The sequence below is a fragment of the Pomacea canaliculata genome, linkage group LG4 (assembly GCF_003073045.1).
Source record: "Pomacea canaliculata isolate SZHN2017 linkage group LG4, ASM307304v1, whole genome shotgun sequence".
NCBI classification, from domain to species: domain Eukaryota; kingdom Metazoa; phylum Mollusca; class Gastropoda; order Architaenioglossa; family Ampullariidae; genus Pomacea; species Pomacea canaliculata.
In genome coordinates, this window is record NC_037593.1 from 22,581,380 (window position 1) to 22,591,025 (window position 9,646).

The window sequence follows — 9,646 nt, forward strand, 5'->3', positions numbered from 1 at the left end:
TCATTGGTGTTTATCAGCATCACAGATCTCCATATCTATGTCCCTTGTCAAGTTCGCAACTGTTTCAGTCTTCTTCTTTTTTTTTAAATCAGAAATAAAGGAAACCTGAGAAAATACGATGAATGCTTACAGTAGCATTTCATGCTCAGTGAAACAAATGGCACCCAAGCCCCCAGAAAAGAAGAGGGATGGCTGACAGATTCGTTCTCTAGTCCGGTAGCACTCTAAACAATATCCCCAAACGTTAGCAGAATTAGAAAGGGGAAATTCTGGTTTTGATAACTGTTGATGTTTGTTTATATATTCACATATTTCACGTCTGTGCAGATTAGGAATAAAAGTTTGAATTATAAAACTGTTGATATCCAGTTGTCGATTAATGAGATAAGAGAATAAAAATGTGATTTATTTGATACTTATTTTTATTTTGAGGAATAGTACAGATAATCTTAATAGGATTCTTATAATTTCTTCTACTGTGAATGCTGGAAATGCTCAACTTTATTATTTTACATGGGCTTACCTTTGATGCTCATGCAAACTTTTAGAAATTCAGATCTTTGTGATTATTCTTACATACCCTCTACTTTCTTTCTTTTTTTTATTTGTGAAGGCTTAAAGACCAGCCACAGTGCATTAAAAAGTAATTTTAATGCTTGTCTTAATGATAGTCATTAATATCTTAGGAATTACTTCCCTCCATTCGCAGGGTTCGATCATCAACATTTTTACTGTTGCATTGGTAAAGGCTAAAACAATGATATTATTTGGTTAATTGATATCCTACCAGCAGTTTGAGAAGTGGAAGCATATAATAAAATATTTCTTTTTCCTAGAATGTTCGTAATACTTTGACTTCTTTTTACACAAAAGTGAGGATGTCCATGTTTCAAGGCAGGTGTTTTGTGAATGGTAGTTGGTTACTTCTCAGATTCTAAAAATTATAAGATTAGTAGTTTGCTTCACAGGAAAAGCCTACATTGCCATCTTTCTGTAGGGACTTGATCTTGATCAGTGCATGTGTATGCAAGCACTTGTACAGAGCTATAGTATTTTTCAGGTGTCTATAAATCTGTCACAAATGTAACAACTTGATCAAGACATTGTGCACAGTCACCTCTTTTCTTTTTGGCACAGGAAGTATGGCAGATTTCATTTGTGACCCCATCAGCAGCAGTGTGCAGATGAACCTTTCTAAAGACTACAGTTTGAGTGGTGTAGTCAAAGAGATATCCTCTGAGATAGGGTGAGTATGTACAAATGAAATTATTTTGTAATGACATTTACTTTTGCATATATTTTGAATATTGTACTTTTTTAAAATGTATTGCAAGTTTGTTTCAATGTGGATGTTTTTATTATGATCTTGTGACATAAGAAATAATCCTATTTATAGTTAATTCACAAATACGCTGGAGTAGTGCCATGCAAGCAGGATTTCATCTACATGGTTGCATGCATACTGCTACCATTGCTTTTAGATGTCTTGCTAATGAAGACTGTATGGTTAAAAAAGAACTGGTAATGGTAGTCCTGTAAGTTTTAAGTTGAGGGTAATGAGAGGTTAAAGACCAGATTTATCTCAGGGCCAGATTTTTTGCAAGAGTAGAACCTGTCTCTCCTCCTATGATCTGAACCCTAAGCTAAGAGGAGTAGGATTACAAAATGTATAAGGTCTCTTTCTCCTGTGAAATATATAAGCTATTATTCTACAAGGATTGTGTTGTGTACTTTAAGTTTCTAACCTTAAATAATACCTACCAGTCGAGACCATAGAGAATTTACAAAACACTAAGATGGTGTCTTTGCATTAAATGTAAAATTTTTAATATTGCAAATGAATTCCATTATTTTCTAGTCTGTGATTACTTTGAGACTGAAAGAAAGACTGGAATTTTATTGTAAAATTCTTACTGCAGTTAAATTTAACAGTTTCTTCTTAAAATCAATGTCCAAAACCCTCTGGCTCAAATAGGAAAATTGTTTTATCCTCTCATGTATCAAATTGGCCAGTATGCACAACTCCAGTTTGTGATCCTGATGCTATAGCAACTTCGCTATCCACTTCTCTGACCTTTGAGTATTTGGGGCTGATAAAAGGACATAACTTCTGTTTCTGTTTTTGCTTTTTTTGTCTGCTTACTATAGACAGTACACTTCAAGGATAGCCAATTAATGCATACAAAAATCATCAAAGCACATGCGATTGCGGCAGCTACTATGCTATTCGCTTAAAGCAAGCTCCCTGCAACAAGAAATAATTCCTCATAGCTGTCACACCATGATATTTCTTGTCCCACCGTGATACTTTCTGACCCACCCGTTAATGTAAAACAAAAGAAAGGATTAGATTATGATTTTTTTTAAGACATGGTGAAGGTGAAATAGAAAAAAATGCCATTTTCCACACTTTTCATCCATCTACATTTTTTTAAATTATAATATACTAATTTATATATTAATGTTGCTCATTTACATTTTTCTGCTTCTCACAACAGCCAGCTGAACTGTACACGTCAGATCATCCACAGTCCATCCAGTTTTCTCCGCTTTGAGGTCACATATTTCAGTCTTGGGGACATGATCCTTGTGGGTTGCATGATGAACGATTGGAAATTTTATTTTGTAAGTAATATATTACTTACGTTATTCTACTCCTTATATAAAAAAAGCTCATGTATTTATGTATTGCTGTCCTGCCTTGCTCTTAAAGACCAAGTGGACTTCTTCATATTGAGCTCTGAAGCCTACTAACACTAATTAATACTTTAAATTTCAAAATCACAGAAAAACATGATAACAAATTAGTATATATGCAATGTGAAGGGCTGTTTCGCTTGATGTTCTTATCTTGTATGTGACCTGTTTTCTATTTTCAGATAATGATTTTCCCAAAATTGTCAGCACTGTTGTTTGGTGTGGTCAGTCCTATGGTCCACTGATTGAAACTCGCCACAATGTGACTTTTGTTTATTACCCAGCTTCTGATAGACAATTTGGACGCTTTGATATCAAGTTCTCCCTTGGTATGATGATATAATTATTTTGATTCACTGTGGTCCTACCCCTTGAATCTCATTAAGCATTTCTAATGGTAGCAGACATTCCATCATAAACTGCATTCTTTCTCATTATATATTATAAGCTGGATTTATTTAGATAGTTACATAAATTCCAGTTATCTGGATTAAAATAGCATTATGCATTAAAATAACCAACCACAGGTGCATTCCCTTGATGGATTTTTTTTAAAAAGATTTAAACACTTAGGTAAGTCTGCTTGACTTTGTGAATGTATACAAGCATACTGACATTAAATCTACTTTAAATGTTTTGAGGTCAAAACATGTTCAAATAATATGAACTTTCTGATGCGACTCTTGTTTCTAGTTCAGCGTTTTTGCCAAAGTGGAGTCAGCTCACTACAGGTGGGCTTGCAGCCCCTGTATGTCTATTCACCAGGCTACCCTGGGCCATACACAGAGTAGGTTTCTTTCTGAATTTAGGTGTAAGAGTAACAATTTGTGCTTCACCCTTAAGAGACCTTTTTTTGATTCATACATGCTTCTGTGCATTACAGTATATTACAGTATTGATTAACTATTGCAAGCATGCATGGACTTGATGTTGATTGAATGGCGAGTGTGGTGTGCCAAGAAATCTCAACAAACACAGTGGTCATAGAGCTCAGAGAAATAGCGTACATGAGATATTATTCGTAGCAGTGTATGGGATGTTATTTGTAGCAGTGCCAATAGTGCCTCTTGCCTGAATTCCCCTTCCCACAATACATAATGGTTATATTGATTTCTTCATGAGTTGGAGAATTTGAAGGTGGTTTTAACATGACTTCATGTCGTAACTAGATGATACATATTAAGGATAAAGTATTTGGATTGACTGCTTCTGACCAGTAGTTTGTTTGGTCTATTTTAACTATATAAGTTCAGACAGTTTTCCAAACAGTTGTTAGCCTCCATAATAAATAATAATAATGATGATGGGAACTTATACTGAACAGCATCACAGCCAAGTTAGATCGCACTCTCTGCACAGACCAATAATGATAAATGAAAGATAACAGCCAGTGTACAATGAGGTACGTACAGGCACACTGAACAACATAAAGATGAGGTACAAGAGTAGAACGGAAAGCAATTGATGAAGGGATGTAGATACTATGAACAGTGTAAGGCGGAGTCCTTACATGATGGTTAGCATGACAGACAGTATTGCCAGGGAGTTAAGAATAGTATTTCAGGGTATGAATGTGATGTGTAAGAGAGCTCTACTGCTTAGCAGCACAGAGGGAGAACGTCTCTTGTCCGCATGTGACCTATCTTTGTGGAAGGGAGGAAAGAATGTGCGAGTCTGATGAGGAGTGAAGGTTTCGGGCAGGGGTGTGGACAGACAAAATTACAGTAAAGAAGTGGAGCCTTCAAAGAATCCATAGCATAGAGATGAGAGCTTTTAGTCAATTCTAGCTTTAACTGCTAGCTAATGAAGAGAGCGAAGATGTGTTGTGACATTTGCAACTCCGTAAAACGAGACAAACAGCTGAGTTCTGGACTTTCTGAAGATTGTCAATGAGGTACTGTGGACAGCCAGCAAGAAGAGAGTTGCAGTAGTCTAGTTTAGACAGAACAAATGAGTAGATGAGAATTTTGGTGGTTGAAATGGACAGAGTATGGCGAATGGAACTGATCTTCCGGAGCTCTTAGTATGCAGAACGACAGATGTGAGAAACATGCTTATCAAGAGACATGTCAGCAGACATTATGTAACCTAAGTTACATGTTGAAATAACAATATAAAACGTATTTCATTATCAAACCTCAGTTTTATGACTGACATAGTGGCAATTATAGCATGGATTCTATATATATAATACAAATAACAACACAGCAATGTTTTCTATAATGTGTTACAGCAACACAGATTGCAGGTGGAATCTAACTTCAGAGAATGGAGAGCCAATTAGTTTAGATACCTATGCATTTGATCTGGAAAACCATCCCACCTGCAGCTTTGATTATCTCAGGTTTGATGGAGGTATGGAAATTACAACAGGGATCTTCACACTTATAAATATACAGTATTCTTGGTTATGTCATAGTGTGTTACTTGTTTTCTTCTTCATAGCTATAAATATTTTTGTTTTGGTACAAGATGTAAAATACTTCTACCTCAAGCCTAACTTGTTTCCTGAATTCTCAGTACTGAGCCATTAATAGGTGAGCAGAACTGTCCTCCCTTGCTTGCAGATAATTGCATTCTTATGATGATGAGCTTTTTTGGAATCTCCATATTTATTTACTTTATGGTTTGACTTAACATTTGCTTAAATCCTTAGACTCATTTGCCAGTGAGGAGTTGAAGTTCCCTATGGTTGAGCTTAATACATTTTTTAAAATTATACGCATGTTTTCATTTTGTTTTTCATATTTTTTAAGGCAGTTATTGTGGAAAGCAGAGAGTTCGAAGGATAAGCAAGTCAGGTCGTGTTATGATGGAATTTGTATCTGATCATCTGCAGACATACAATGGCTTTGTCATCAGACTTGTTGAGATATCAGGACGTAAGTAAAGAAAACAATTATTTGCCAATTCAGGGAAGTAGGGCAGGATTTTTGTAACATTTATCCATCATGTTTATTATCGAACTTTAACCCACTTTAACGAGTCAAGCCAAAAGCTTGTTATACAAACCACAAGCATGGATCTGTTGTGATATTCAAGACAGGCTTGAAACAGGTTACACAGTTTTGATTTGAATAGCAGCAGGAGACATGAGATGAGTAGTCGAGGACCAGCGAACATACATCAAGAATTTAGAGACTTATAGCTGGTTCCAGTCAAATGGCACAAGATTATAGATATGTCCACTTTTGTTTATGGGGGAGCAGATAGCTAAGCTTATTACATATTAATATGTAATAGGGAAAATGAACAGAGAGAAAATGAACAGTCAGCTAAAGTCCCTGTAGCCTGCACCGAGTCACAAACCTCTAGGATTTCTTTGACTAGATGGATGCCAACATTCAGGTCATTGTGTCCAACTTTTCTGTATTTTGTTATTAAAAGGATTTAACTAAATAATATTGTAGTTTATTAAATCGGCATTCTCAACTACCATACATTTTGTTATGGTTTACAAAAATTCACTTAAAACCACAATGGTGCAAAAAAAAAGTGCGCAAAGGTTTTTACTCAGATATGAAGGTTTCCTTATTGTTTTACAAGATATTGTCGTAGTAAATAAAATTTAAAAGAAGGGGCTTAAAGCTATTTCACTGATTTAGATGATGCAAGCTTTTTTTTTCTCTAAAGTCTAAAGAAGTAATACAGTTAAAACACAGCTGAAATCAATTTAAAGAGGACAATATTCTGATCTTTTCTCACATTCCATTAGTAAATCTCTATCAAGCCATTTTAAGTGATGTTGATTTATGCTGAATCTTTCATGACACCACTGGGTTCTAATATTGTAGCAACAGTATAAACTCCACTTACAATCAACAATAAGTTTTCTTTACTGGCAGTTGAAGAAAGAGTTAAACGAACATATCATTTAGAGATGCAGTATTTCTCTATCATCTAGCATCTCCTGTAGACCATATCCATGCCACTACACATGCACAAGACAATAACATTTTTGACTGATTCGTAAGTTTTATTTTGATTTGTTTTTATCTGTATGTTTGGTTAAAGATTTCAATTTGGTGAGCAGTGTTTACATATAGATAATACAACAGTTGATTGCAGACATTCTTGTTTTGCAGAGCACACAGAGTGTGGCATGACTGTTCCTCTGTCCTCAGGCCCATTTATCTTAACTTTGCCGCCATTGCGTCAAGGGTAGGCATTTTGTCATTGTTTAGATTTGTCTGTTTCTTAGTAACTTATTGCAACTATTAAAAGGGTCCTTATACTTGTTAAGCTGCATTGGCAGGTGGCTTGCATCTTGGCAGCTTTTATTATTTTGTATGTGTGCCACCATTTTACACACTTCTAACATTTTTCTTTTGAGTTGCTCATTGTTGATGCTGCTTCTTACCTGCCTGTACCCTCACAGCTTATAGAAGGCAATTTGGAATATTGTTTTTGCTAAACCCTTGAAAAAGGATTACATTACTTCCAGTGTTAGCAATCAATTATAATACTCTAGCGCTCAATAGCCTAAGTCTAAATCCTGCATTTTAAATGTTAGTAGAAGCATACACAGAATTGATGTGCAGTATATTACTATTTAAAATATCTGCTGCCTTTTTATAGTGATTAGGGAAAATGAAAGGCAGAATTTTTATCCCTGTGGGAAATGTAATCTCCTAATAATACAGATAGATTTTCAAAGTTTACTGGTGTGTAGAATCTTGAAAATTGATTTCTTCTAGTGACCACAAAACCCAGATGCCTTCTTATTACTGCTAGTGATCATCCCTTTGAAATATGGTAGATCTAGTTGACAGTGCATTGTAACAAATTACACCCAGAGATGTAGTTTTTAGGCTTGTTTTCTAAAGGAAGACAATTTTCTCCTTGCCACATACGCACTAAAATGATAAAAAAAAAATGAGCTTATCCCCAAAAAGTAAAGAGAATTTTGCCATTTGAAATAAAATGCAAAAGTGTTGAACATCTACTGTCATGAAACCTGCAGAATTTTTGATTGATATAAAGTTTACAGAAAAGTAACTATAAATTGTGAACAATAAAGAAATAAGCTTACAGGATAAACTGATTACATTTTTTTTCTTTTGTAGTATTATCAATGATATTCAGTGCACGTGGCTACTGGATGCTGCATCTGACGACTGTGTTGTCTTGCTGGACATCAGTAACTATTATACCAGAGCATCTTGTATGGACTTCCAAACAAAAGTGTATGATGGTATGGCATGGTCTTGTTAACTCTAACAAAAGCAACTTGAAGCAATTCATTATTATGGCCTTTGATTTTGACAGTTGTAACTTGTATATACGTATCTCACCGTCTACTGTCTGCTACCTAATGTTCGTTTTTATCCTTACGAGTCGCAGTGATATAGCTTTAGTTGCTGGTTGGGTATAAAACACCAATTTCTTGTTCTCTCTCTTTCTCTCACACATTTCCCTTATAGGGTTTTAAAAATATTTTATCAGGATTTTCACCAAACGCCTATCCAGTGTGGGACCCAGAGAGCCTTTAAGGCTCTTTATAGATGGGATGAAACAGTTTGCAGACAGACCTATTTCAGTGCATATATCCCTCAACTATTCTAGGGGAGGTCATTCATTGTCCTGGCCTCACTGGGATGTTGAGTTCATCATTGTCAGAATTGACCTCCCAGGGAGTTAACAGCTGTCCAATGCATTCCAGGTCAAGAGAGATGGGAAATCTATACCCACATACACTTTTCTTACTTTCTGGCTTTTTTTTTTTTTTTCAAAATACCCACCTTCATTTATCTGTGAGTTAAAGTATCCCTTTTTATTCCTTCTCTGTTGCATTTCTTTAACTGTAAGTGTTATGGCCACAAGCCTAGCTTCTGTAAGTCCCAACCCTATTACTTTCACTGCGGTGGGACTGGCCATGCTTTTCAATCCCTCATGCTCTATGTTTAGTTCCTATAGCAGTAACACTGGGACACTGGGCCAAAACAATTTACATGCCATCCTTTTCTGTCTTTCTGACCGCCTACCTCTGTGCTGTCCTGTGCGACAGGAGGTAGTTCTCAGTAGGTAAAAGTTAGGACACACGTATGCCGATGCAGTTGCAAAGTGAACCCCCTCCAGGTTTTCCTTGATGAAGAATTTTACAGTTGTGAATATTTTAATAAACTGTCCTGGTGTCAGAGCTTCCACCAGCAATTTTTTGCAGTAGGTTTTTTGTTTTTCATATTTAGAGCTATCCCATCAGCAGCTGTTTTTTCATTTTTAAAGAGTATAGGGCTTTACAACAGATTTATGGTTTCTTAGATTCTAGTTTAAGGTTCCAGTTTACTGGTGGCTTTTTTTTTAAGACACAACACCCCTCTTTTATCTATTACCTACTGTTTTATGTTATTCTTGCTTCTTATGTTGGCTTTTATTGTTTAGGATGTAATACTAGGATTTTTTTTTTTCCTAAGCATTTTGATGTATGATTACTTGCTCTCACTGTGATATAGTTGCTGGCATGATGTAAAACACAACCAGCCAACCGAGTTTCATTCACTTCCATTATCAGCTGACCTCTGGGAGAACTTTTAGGCTTCTTTCGTGTTTTGTTTTCATGAAACTTGATGACAGAGAGTGGGTTGAGCACCATAACAAAAGACTTCCTTGATATGCCACTAGTAAATCAACAGCTAATAATAGATGCTTCCACAAACATAGAAACATGATCCCAGCAAAACTGCACTAATTTAACTGAACATAAAGTGTGGCTGATGAAAGTCAAAGAACCCTGGTTAAGTTGAAGAAGAAGATTTGTATTAATAGCTTTGCATTTTTACTCGTTGGAGGAGCATTATATTTGATTTGGTTCTAATAGAGGTGTCATTTTGGTGATTATGATGCTTACCAAAGAGACTTGGTGTTACACATTGTTAGATAATGAGTTAATGTCCTAAATGAGTTGTATTGGGACATGGCATATGTTTTGTTATTTGTTAAAACACACTTT